A 13,190-nucleotide genomic window follows, 5' to 3' on the forward strand; every position below is an offset into this window, starting at 1 on the left:
ATCATGTACTGGAAAATTTTAAGTTATTATGGGAACAAGGTAGCGCCCTCTTTTTTTTGTAACTCAGCGAGCTCTTTTAGCTGGGGTTGATTCACAGTAAGTTTATATCCTGATTCACAGAGCTATTGATTAAATTCATGAGATGTCCTTGCCTTCTCTATATGGGAATTCCTTTGGTGCTCTCAATGAATGTGCCCAGAAAAAGGCTTTAAGATGGCGACTTTGTAGATATCAGCCTATCTACTTTATCAGGATTCACTCTTTTGCTATGTATATATCTGCTCTGTGTATGTGTATTTACTATTTATTTGAATTGTCTTAAGTGCATACTTGAATAGCTGGCGAGGGTCAAAGAGAGTTCAAATGATAGAAAAATGGGTTGTTACTTTCTCCCTTCTCCTTCCCCCTATTGTTAATGCTAACTGATGAAGAGTGCAGGCAGTGTCCTTCAATTTAAAGAGACAACCTTGTTCATTTGGAGGGTGTGAATGCCATTCTTGTGAAATACTGTAAATAGTAATTCACAAGAGGGTGACTTTTTTATTGCTTTTACATTGATAACATGCCTTGTAAAGACTTACAGTTATTCTGCTGAATTTAGGAGAGATAAGAATGGAATGTGTGTGCTAATTTAAACATCTGTACATACAATAAAAGAACCCTTTACTATCAAGAAATCAGGTCCTTTTATCTGTTTACCAGCTTAAAATAACTTTTAAAGTTGTTAGCCAATGTGTGACTACTCTATTACTTTACTCAGCCCCCCTCACCCCCCACCCCCGCTGCCTTCCTGGAATATTGAGAGAAGAGCTATGATCATAACATATATCACTGAATCCACGGTTTATAAAAATGAAGTTGCATCACATCTAAGCATTTGACTTGCCATAGCAGCATCAGGTTGCAGAGCAAATGATCACAGCGCATGCACTGAGAGTAATTGTCAACCAAAACAGGAGTGCAGCTTACTGTGTATTGAATTTGTATACAGCTGATTATTCGGCTTGATAAAAACATAATGCCCACATATTAAGGTGACTGGTGAACATAAATATTACAGACTGATTCTGTTCTCAAGAGGTATACCAGAGCATTCTCACTCAGTTACCTTGCAGATTAGCCCTGTGTACCTTCACAGTGTTTAATTATTTGGTTAGATACAGTAGAAGCATTTGAGAGTTTGAATGCCCAAAGCTGTTAAGTAAGTGTAATGTTGGAATGTTTAATGGCATTAATTACCATTTATACATGGAACTACCCCTCCTTAAGGCCCAGGAGGCAGTGACTCACTGGGTTGTCATTAACTGTTCTTATTGCTAGTAAAGTCAACTTCCTATTCATAAAAATAAAGAAAAATGATGGTGAAAAACATGTCATTCTATAATATGGTATTGGCATTGCTAACTTATTCTGTTTTAGTATTCTATTGGCATTTTGAAATGTGGATGAATCTCAATATTTTCATCACTACAGTTAAAGCCTTTTTAAAAAACTCTGTGCATGCATGCATGTGTGCGTGCATACGTGTGTGTGTGTGTGTGTGTGTGTGTGTGTGTGTGAGAGAGAGAGAGAGAGTGTATAAATTTTCCTTTCACTAGGGTTATCTTGGTATATTAAAAAAACAAAAAACTCTTACAAAAGATCTGCAAAAAATTTTGTTGCTGTTTTAATTTGATCATTTCTGAGAGGGACAAAGATCAATTTGGAAGGAAAAGTACCTAGAGATGGAAGCAAATAGGCAGCCAGATCAGGGTGATACTTTCTCCAGTCTGAGGATCTGGCCCTGTACAGTAATCCACTCATATTTTGTGATGAATGAGGGGAAGGCAGAAGTGTAAATCGTTGTAGAAATTTTAGTTGTATAAAGTTGAAATATTTCCAATTATATATAGTGAGGGAGATTTTTTCTTTCTTTTATTAAGGAATTATTTACATGTAAGGGCCAGATGAGTTGAAGGACTGTGATTAAATTTTTAATCTAATATGCTTATTGCATTTTATTTATGGTCGCTATTCCTGGATGTGATGCATGCAGTTTTGGTTTCTGTTAAAAGAAAAAAAATATATATTCCCTTAGCTTTCTTCTATGCTGTTTTTTTTAATTGCTATATTGATTTAAAGGTGCTACTTATATATTGTAATAGTTTTAAATGATCCTCTAAGAAAGCAGTTTTTTTCCGATTTTGAGTTTTTATTTGTAAACTAGAGTTAATGTATGAGAATTCGTGCAAGAGTAGGCATTCCTTCCCCTGACTGCCGTCACCGGCTTCCCTCTGGCACCCAGGACCTAGGCTGCTTCCCTCTGGCCTCTGGCAGGCACCTGGGACTCAGCCTTCAATCCAGAAGGACATCCAGAATGATGCCCGGAAGTATGTCCGGTCTAATTAGCATATTACCCTTTTATTATTATTATAGATGCTTATTTTTAACTGTTAATGGTCATAGGGGTTTGTGTGCTGACTGTGTGTTTATGAGCATATAGGATAGGCTGAAATGAACACTGAGGTTGTTATCATTTGTTGAGCAAACATGTATACTATGACTCGAGTTGATAAAATTAAAAAGTAGAGGTCATCAGGATAAGATGTAGGTGCAAGTCCTCAAGATGATTAAATGAAGTTTTCTAACCTGAAACTCACTTAGAATCTTCTCACAGAGACTGTTACTGCCATAGTTCAATATTTATTGAGAGCTCATGATTTGCTAGGTACATAAAAAAAGCATTGAAAAGAAATGACTGTGATTTCAGACAGAGATGTAAAACAGGATTTGAGAGACTTGGTGAGCTCACATTGTCAGGAGATGCTGGGGCCTAGCGTTCTGTTTCATGTGGAGACCCACAGTTAATACGGTCCTCTTGAAACTTAAAACAGCTCTATTAGTAGCTTGATTGAGAAGGGGAAGAAGCCCAGGGTAAACAAAAGTGTGCATTTTCAAGCAGCCTAATTGTATACAGTCCGTTTGCTTCCGCAGTTCCTTCTAATCCAGCAAATGGGAAAACACCCAGATTTATTCTATTAAAGCAGATAAAATTGTTAGGTGAGTATAACACGTGGACCAAGAGGGGAAATGGCATCTGTGTAACAATTCCCTATTGTTCAGAGGATCATAGAAGTTCTGTTGCCAGCCTGTTGCATTCAATCAAGTTGGGTAAAATGCTGCTTTGGAGAAAAGTAAGGAGGAAACTCTGAAAGTATTTGCTTACACCTTGTTTCAAAAATTCCTCTGGAGTGATGGGGATGAGAGTCCCAGGGCTGGAGAGAATTCGGTTTTGTGAAGTGGAGGAGTTATTGGTTGTCCCTCACCCCCATTCCTGCCTCTCACTTTGGTACTGCCCAGGAAAGCTGCATGGCAGTCGGAACTAATTGTAACTCACTCAGGAAGGTCTTCATTAGCACTGCCACACATGGTTACCAGATGTGCTGAGAGGCGAGGGCAAGCGGGCGAGGCATCCAGCGAGGGGAGAGAAACCAGTAGCTTCATTGCAAACCTAGTAATCTGCCTTTTGTGTCTCAGTATATGGGGTTAGAGAAATGAGAAGGGGGTTTGAAAAAATGAAATACTTCCTCATTCACTCATTCTCTCAAAACCGAAAAGAATTCTTTGCCTTCTTTAAATATCTACACATTCTGTGGCTATCAACGTGCTGCAAATGTTTCACTTTCTCCAATCAGAGTAAATGAAAATGATCTGGGTTATCAAACAATTATGGTTTTCTAATGGCCGAAATCAATGGTCTTCAATTCGGGGTCTCTGAATAGAGACTGGACTTATAACATGTGTAAGTGGCCTGTAAAAGCTGCTGTCTGCAGATGCCAGATTTCAACCAGGCATGCTTGAACCTGGGAGGATAAGGTTCTCATCTATTTATTCCCAATTCTGATCCAGGTCAGGCATAGAGTGAGGTGGCCTTACATCTTCTTTCATACAACTGGTCAACGTTTAGTAGTAAAAAGTTCTGATTGCAGACACTTGACATTAAATATTTTATTTGTACTACTTCAAAGTAAATTCCCTGGAAATTTGGATTTATTTCTACTCTCTATGCTCCACAAGAGTTTAAATGAAGTCAGAAGAGTTTCTTCTATCTCTGAAGATGTTATTCACCATCTTCTCATGTAACTACATACCTATATGTATAGACATAGATTATTTTGGAAAGCCAGTGAGAACTAGTGTGCCCAGATGAAACCTGTGGTTTTCAAAATGGAACATTTTGACACTGAGGAAAATTGTGACATTAAAATGACTTCATAATTTGGATTCTCATGAAAAGCATAGAGACTTTAACTGTTATTTAGTGCCTGGATTGATCATTTTTAAAAATGATTTTACTTTGTAAGGAACCTAGAGTTTCAAAGTACTTTTTAAAGACATCAAACATCTTGAATAAATAATATATAAAAGTCTTGAATTTTCAAAGTGAAAATTTCAAGACGGACTAGGTATTTTACTGACAATTTTATGACCGTGCATTTTGGGTGATGCTTATTATTTCCAATCCTGAAGGAAAATCATAAAGACACTTGGGGAAATGATAACAAATTAGAAGTTACTTCAACTGGTTTTGGAAAAACACGGTTTAGATTCAAATCCTATTTAGATAAAAGACCTGTGATTTTTTTAACCTTTTTGGGATCATGGGACCATCTGAAATTTTGATGAAATCTATAGACCTTCTTCTCACAAATGTGCTTATTCACAAAACTTTAATGTGATTTAGGACCTCCCCAAATTCAGTATCCAGTTCAAGAGTTAACAGTTCATTCTTTCCCTCTGCCAACACCCCCACACAAAGTTCCGAGTTACAAAATGTAAAATATATGACCTGCTATATTTAGTCCTAATAAGTGGTAGAAGAGAGTGCAGTCTAAAAATTGAAATGAAATGTTCTGTGTTAAAAATGTTTAGTTACTGCTGTCAGGCAGAGATATACCTATGTTTAGTTTCCTTAGTTACATTTTAAATTTCTTTCCAGAAGGAATCATGCCTTCTCTTTCACTTAGACTTCCCAAAGAGTTTAGTACAACTTTACCCACCCACTACTCACCTGGCATGTCTTATTGAATGAATGAATATGAATGGACAGATAAACGCATGAACAAATGGGTTCATTTTAAATATCATTTGTTGGTAGCTGCTACAGTTAACAGCAGGAAATGCTACCACACTTGAACTCATCTTTCATATAAAATTTGCTATTGAAATGTTACCTGTATTTGTAGTTTTTAAAATTGAACCAGAAAAAATAGATTTAATCTTAAATGTTTAGTGTATTATTGCAAAGCTTTGCGATACCAATATTTAACTGGTCAATGCTGGCTGATTTCATTATAGGTAAGATTTTTAAAAAGCACTGGTATTTTCAGGAACTAAATTATTTTAAATGCTATTTAAAATGTAGATTTTAATGGGTTTTCAATGTTAGAATGGTATATGACAAAAACTAATATTTATAATATCTTTTTTAAAATTACTATGGTTTATTATTTTGCTGACTATAATTCTAGAAAATAGAAATAATGTAAAAACATTGAGCTGTTACTATAATTTTCCCCATAATTTATTACCTTACCAGCAGCCCCAATATTATCAGTGGCCAAATTAAAACTATTTACTATATATGTTGACTTTGGTCCAGTTCTCCTCTTCCCCACTCTAAATACTTTAATGTAGGCCTCACCATTGCTTACTGACAATAACATCACTTAAGTAATATTCTTACCTCAGTTTAGATTCAATATTTCCCCTGTTATAATTTAAAAAAAAAATGGTCTTGACTCTGACATGTCTATACTTAAAAACACTTCTGGGCCCAGCCAGTGTGACTCAGTGGTTGAGTATCCACCTATGAACCAGGAGGTCACAGTTCAATTTCTGGTCAGCGCACATGCCTGAGTTGCAGGCTCACACACTTTTGGGTCCTCATTACTTTATGAATAAGATGAGAGTTCATTCCTGGCACCATAGTTCTTTATAAGCGGCCCTGCCTCAGTTCTTGCCCTACTGAGTTACTCTGAGTCTTTTCTTTCGTTTCTTTTTGGTATGTTGTGTTTCAGTGATTCTGATTTTTCAAGATGTGTGAAAATGGAGTATTATGTAGTATTTTATGAGTTAATGTAGTCAGAAAACTAAGCTAATAATTTATAAATGACTTTTGAGAAGACTAGTGATTTGGAAGTTAGAAACTAGCATGCATAAAACAACATAATCTGAGAAGCATATTTTTGTTCATGAACTATGCAACAATCACCGCTATTAGTGTTTTACAGAATTGGCACAACACAGCCATGGTGAGCATGGACTCTAGAGTCAGACTGACTCCATTCAAACCCAAGCCCCTTCCTTGACTCACCCTTTGCTGAAGTACATGACTTCACCCTTCCGGGCTTCAGTTTTCCATCCGTAAAACAAAGGTGAAAACAACACCTACCTCATAGGGTTGTTATGGGAATTAAATGTATTAATACATATAAAGTAGTTAGAACCAAGCCTGGCACATCTGATGTGCAGCATAGATGTGATAAATTTGAGCCATCAATATTTCTTAATTCTTTAATTAAATAGAACTATCCAAAAATATCTTACGAAACACAATGTTGAAAGTTGATTGTCCACCTACTTTCATAAAATAAACACACCACATTCTCTCAAAGATGTGGAAAGCAGAAATAGATACACTGTTACATATGAAAGTTTCAACGGGTTTGCTTCCAGAAGCATTTCTTTTTTTTTTTTTTATTAAATCTTTATTGTTCAGATTACGTTTGTTCCTCCCCCCCCCATAACTCCCCTCCTCCCAGTTCCCGCCCCACCCTCCGCCCTCACTCCCCACCCACTGTCCTCATCCATAGGTGCACGATATTTGTCCAGTCTCTTCCCCCATCTCCCATTCCCCTTTCCCCCTCAAGAATAGTCTGTCCATTCCCTTTCTATGTCCCTGATTCATTATAATCACCAGTTCATTCTGTACATCAGATTATTTATTCACTTGATTCATAGATTCACTTGTTGATAGATGCATGTTTGTTGTTCACAATTTGTATCTTTACCTTTTTCTTCTTCCTCTTCTTAAAGGATACCATTCAGCATTTCGTATAATACTGGTTTAGTGGTGATGAACTCCTTTAGCTTTTCCTTATCTGTGAAGTTCTTTATCTGACCTTCAATTCTGAATGATAGCTTTGCTGGATAAAGTACTCTTGGTTGTAGGTTCTTGGTATTCATCACTTTGAATATTTCTTGCCATTCCCTTCTGGCCTGCAAAGTTTCTGTTGAGAAATCAGCTGACAGTCGTATGGGTATTCCCTTGTAGGTAATTGAGTCTCTTTCTCTTGCTGCTTTTAAGATTCTCTCTTTGTCTTTTGCTCTTGGCATTTTAATTATGATGTGTCTTGGTGTGGTCCTCTTTGGATTCCTTTTTTTGGGGTTCTCTGCGCTTCCTGGACCTGTAAGTCCATTTCTTTCACCAGGTGGGGGAAGTTTTCTGCCATTATTTCTTCAAATAGGTTTTCAATATCTTGCTCACTCTCATCTTCTGGCACCCCTATAATTCTGATATTAGTGTGCTTGAAGCTGTCCCAGAGGCTCCTTACACTATCTTCGTATTTTCGGATTCTTTTTTCCTTTTGCTTTTCCGGTTGGGTGTTTATTGCTTCTTCGCATTTCAAATATTTGCCTTGATTCTTACGCTCCTCTGGTCTGCTATTGGGTATAATATTCTTTATTTCAGTCCGTGTATGCTTAATTTCTAGTTTCTTTATCGTAGCATCGAGGGTCTCATTAGTTTTCGTGAGGCTCTCCTCAAGTTTATTGCAAGCCCTCAAAATTGCGTTTTTTAGCTCCATATCCTCCATTTCTGTCATGTTTTTTTTGTCTCCGCATCTTTTATGCTTTCTTGGTGCACCCCCTTGTGGTCTTTGTGCACAGTCTTGTTCTAGTTAAGCCTTGATTGTTGTAGTTAATACTAGAGGGATTTGACCACCAGGCCGACTGGCTGTGAGAATCAGCTGTGTCTGCCTGGAAAACTTCTGTCCTCTGGGGAGGTGCTAATCTAGCCTTTGCCTGAGGCTATCCGGCAAATGGCTCTGCGCAGGGCTTGGGCAGGGCGGGCTCAACAGGACGGGTGGAGGGAGCAGTTATGGCTGCTCTTAGTCCCGTTCCCAGAGGCTCTGCTTCTCAGAACCCCAGCAACCGCTGCAAACCTCGGAGAGAAAGCTGCCCTCATGTTCCAACTGATGCTAGACAATCCCGCTTCTCCTGTTTGAGTCTGAGTCCCTAGAGACTCACCCAGATCTGGAGCTCAGAGTCTGAGACTCCCTCCTGATTGAAAACGACAACCGCGCCCTCAGGCACCAGCCCGCTTTGTGCACGCACCTCCGCACCTTTAAATTTTCCACACTGCGCCTCCTCTGAGCCTCGGAATGCTGTTGTCTTTCCTTCTAGTTGAAGAGTCTCTCCTCAGCCAGCCTTCCTGTGGTTCTGGTTGATGTCCGTTCCGTCTTTTAGTTGTATTTTTGAAGTGGTTGTTTGCGGCAGCAGTCTCCGGTGTTTACCTATGCCGCCATCTTGGTGGTCTCAAGAAGAGCTTTTGAAGCTGCAAATTCCAGAAGCATTTCTTTATAGTTTTCCTCTTACCTACAGTATGTGTTGGCACTGGCAAATAGCCCTAATTCGTAGCCAAATCATCTTCAAAGTTCTATATTTTGAAATCATATAGGGATTCTTTCTTAATTTTGTCTTCATTCAGGAACTTAAAAGAAAAATAACATTTGACATCAATGGTCAACATTAAAAAAATATATAAATGCAATTAAGAGCTCAACTCAAATAAATAAATATTCATTGGTCAGACAAAACTGGGCAAATGGAGTTATATATACAAATAAAAATGTTGGGAAAGTTTTGGTTCTTGGTTAATGTCCCATTCAGGTACATTTAACTGTGGTATAAAATTGATGAGACACCTAAGTTTTAAAGTAATTATGAACAGTTGCTAAGCAGTATAAAAAATCCAACACAATGTAATTGTTATTTAAAATGTTTTATTGTGTGGGAAAAACTGTATTTTAAATTTTCTTGATGTGTTTCATATATATGAATATATTCATTCATCATTAATTCTTATAAAAATAAAGTATGGTTATTTATTTGTGAAATAGGATTGTTTTGCTTCTAAGTAGCATAAGCTTATTTGTTGACTTAGGTTCTTAACATTTTTATCCTGGGTAAAGTGTTCTTTCTAGTATTTGTTTTCAGAAATAAAAAACAATATTTCAAACTGACTAAATATTAAGTAGATGTTTACTGCTAATTAGTGTATGGTTTGAATTGTAATTATGTCATCCAAGGGGACTTATAAATATAGTCTAGTTAAAATGTGATTCAATCTTCAGTCATTCACAGAGGCATATAATTCATTATTATTCATTTAGTGCTCTCTGAATTGAGCTCTAAATGTAATCCAAGAAAAGATGGAGGGATTTTACTTTTATTGTCATGATTTAATATAGCAGATCCTTTAGTTATCATTCTATACTAATCCAGGGATTGTTGCAACTTCTGAGAGTCTCTTATTTGATTTTTAAATGAGTCTATTTATTGTACCAACATAGCAGCATGTAAATGCAAGAGGTTAGAGGAAGATGCCACATCTCATCATGAGACAATCAGCATATATTTATTTTACTGTCCAACTTCTAATTTAACTGTAGACAAACCTTAAGTTCAGCTACTTGATATATTACTATGTACTTTAAAACTGTTATTTGTGGCTCTTATTAATTTAAATTATAAAGAAACTACCAACTGCATTCATTCACCTAAATTCAGTAAGTCCCTGCTGTGTGACAGGCATTGTGCTAAGTGCTAGGAGTTGGGCACTGAATAGGGCAGTTATGGATCTCCTGCCTCCAGGGATCTCACAGTAAATAAGAGAATATGGTCTTCTAAAAAGGGTTGTAATTATGAAAGTGTTGAATGGTACAATAGTTTTGACTGCACAGGTTGCATAAGAGAACGTGTCATAATTTAGGCAATGAGGGAAGCCCCTCTCACCCCCCCCAAAAACAGAAATCTTAGAATAGCATTTTTTAAGGCACAGAAATGAGAGAAAGCATGCTGGAATCAAAGAACTTCAAAGTGAGAAATATGGGGTAGCAGAGAGAGTAATCAGGATGTAATGAACAGGAATCAGATTAGGGAGGGCCCTGGAAGCTTGTTGAAAATACTGGGCTTTCCTTAGAATTGCGGTGGTGATAGAAAATGTTTGATGTGATTGGGTCTACATTTTCAAAAGTTGAGTATAGATATGGGATAGGGGATGTATGAGATGGAACAAGACTTGAGGCAGGGAGATATGTGAGGAGCCCACATTTGTGGTCCAGGGAAGAGTCCATGGTAATCTAAAAAGCCAGAGCCAAGTTACAATATTGGGAGACTTGACCTAAAAAGGCAGGAAGATGACTTTGGTGGAAGAGTGGGCACCTGAAGAAGGGAGTTCTCTGTGAGGGCCTCTGCATATGTTTCACTCTTGCTTCCACAGATCCCTCCTTATGACTTTTAATTCTGGTCTTAAAAAATATCATGCTATATTATCTTGAAATAGCAACTTAAATAACCTCTCAAAAGGAAAAAAAACAACACAAAAAACACCACTGGTTTTAGAAAGCGTGTTGAGGGGGGCCTTCATCTCCTGATCAGCATTTTATCTTCCTGTGCTTCTGCCCCATGCACAGTGCTGTGACAATGGCAGCAAAGTTGAGAGATATACTGGAAGATGGATTAATAGAACCTAATAATTTACTGGATGTTGGGGATTCCTAAACTTTTAGCTGTCTGTTCCAGCAAATGGTGGTTTCATTCAGAAAATGTTGAGGAGAAGAAAAGGGAGATAATGAATTAAATTTTAAACATTATGAATTTTGGGTGCCTATAGAACATCCAAGTGAAGATATGGAAAGCTATAGAACAGGGGTGGGCAAACTTTTTGACTCGAGGGCCACAATGGGTTCTTAAACTGGACTGGAGGGCCGGAACAAAAGCATGGATGGAGTGTTTGTGTGAACTAATATAAATTCAAAGTAAACATCATTACATAAAAGGGTACTGTCTTTTTTTTTTTTTTTTTAGTTTTATTCATTTCAAACGAGCCGGATCCGGCCTGCGGGCCATAGTTTGCCCACGGCTGCTATAGAATATTGTAGTCTGGAGATGAAAAAGCCAATTTGAGTGGTTTTGTATTTTTATGCAGATGATGTTTGAAGTCATGGGATTAATATCATGTAAGGCAAATAAAGAAGATGGGTCATGAGGAATTTAAAAATTGAAGGGCCTGGACCAGTAGGTTGAATGTCAGAAACCAAGAGAGAAGAGGGTGTTTGAGGAAATATGAGTATTTGGTAGTAACAGACTTGCTGTGGAATCAAGCAAGAGAAGGGATATGTGAATGAGTGCTTGTTTTATCAATAAGAATGAAGAGTTTTAGTGTGTGCTAAGTAGTGAATCAGCGGCAATTTTGAGATATTTTGCTACGAAGCACCCATATTAAGCAATAGATGATAGCTATACCAATATGATACAAAGCTTTGTGGGTTCACCTGGCTTTCAGATTAACTTTTAAGTTTACCTATGTATAAATCTTAATGCTTCGTTACTGTTGTGCTAGGGTTTTATAATCACAACCACTGCAGAGTCCTTGGAGGCTGGTATGAGTTTCTGATGGGAGCACATTATTGCCTTGGTGGTTTCCTCTTCTTGGAGTAGATGAGGTTACATGAACTCTGTTGTGGGAGTGCAGTGGAGAACTTTAAAGAAATCTTTGCACACAATTCAACATCCATACCCGGAGTTAACAACTTTTCTATGGTCAAGGCCTTATCAGTTTCTATCCACAGTATGAGGTATTCCTGGCCACTACCTAATTATAATCAATGATATTTTTTTTTATAAGATTTTTTTTAGACTTCTCTCTTTCTCAAGAAGGAGTTTTTCTTTTTTTTATACTCAGAATATCTAAAACAGAGTTGGAGAAATTCTATGCATGTTAAGATTCTGTTGTCTTCTGTAATCCAAGAAGTATCACTGAAACCTTCATTCCCATGGTTACCCTGTCAAAATCATTTCCTTTGGGAATCTAAAGAGCCAGACTGCCAATACCAAATTTAGTTTTCCTGTGCTTCCTGTTTCATTATGTTTTCCCTAAATATCATGGGATATTTTGCTTTCTTTTTACTACTTTTTAAGAGGGTAGCTATATTGGATATGGCCATTCAAAAAGAAGTTAAGCTGTGTTGGTTATGTTCAGATTCTATTTAGATACAGTAATCTAAGAGAGGTTTAGATTAGAAAGCAAATCTGGTCTCCGGCAGCTAATTGTTTAAGTATAGAGAGTTCCTATGTTTATTATTTCATTCCTGCTCACCTTAATATTCACCTTAGTGAGAGCCAGCTCACTCTTCTGGTTTATTGAGAAGAAGAAAATTGGGTACGCACAAATAGTCATCCCTTGATATCTGAGGACAGTTGGCTCCAGAACCCCCTAGACCAGTGATGGTGAACCTTTTGAGCTTGGCATGTCAGCATTTTGAAAAACCCTAACTTAACTCTAGTGCCGTGTCACATATAGAAATTTTTTGATATTTGCAACCATAGTAAAACAAAGACATAATATTGATATTTATTTTATATATTTAAATGCCATTTAACAAAGAAAAATCAACCAAAAAAATGAGTTCACGTGTCACCTCTGACACGAGTGTCATAGGTTTGCCATCACTGCCGTAGACAGTGGTCAGCAAACTGAGGCTCGTGAGCCACTTGGCCCCTTGAGTGTGGCTCTTCCACAAAATACCGACTTCTGTGCATGGGCCATGAAGTTTCAATCACACTGTACATGTGCGCCCACACGTGGTATTTTGTGGAAGAGCCACACTCTAGGGACCAGAGAGTTGCATGTGGCTCTTGAGCCACGATTTGCCGACCACGGGTAGGGAATAATGACAAAAATACAGTCAGTACATGTTCAGGACAGACACAACCATTGTGGTCTAACTACATAGTATCATTAGTAACAACATAAAATTATTATTTTTTTTTTTAGAAAATCTGCAATATAAGGTTGGTTGAATCTGCAGATGCAGAAACTGCGGATATGGAGGACCAGCTATATTTTTATTTATTCCATGGGATGT

The 13,190-nt window shown here is 37.5% G+C and overlaps 1 protein-coding gene across 3 annotated transcripts in view; it reads left to right on the plus strand.

The window, feature by feature from the left end:
* SOX5 (SRY-box transcription factor 5) overlaps window positions 1-13,190 on the plus strand; it is a 972,837-nt gene that overhangs the window by 496,242 nt on the left and 463,405 nt on the right. The window lies entirely within an intron of this gene.

The sequence above is a fragment of the Myotis yumanensis genome, unplaced genomic scaffold, assembly GCF_028538775.1.
Source record: "Myotis yumanensis isolate MYYU_CA2020_CCGP unplaced genomic scaffold, mMyoYum1.0.hap1 SCAF_3, whole genome shotgun sequence".
NCBI classification, from domain to species: Eukaryota; Metazoa; Chordata; class Mammalia; order Chiroptera; family Vespertilionidae; genus Myotis; species Myotis yumanensis.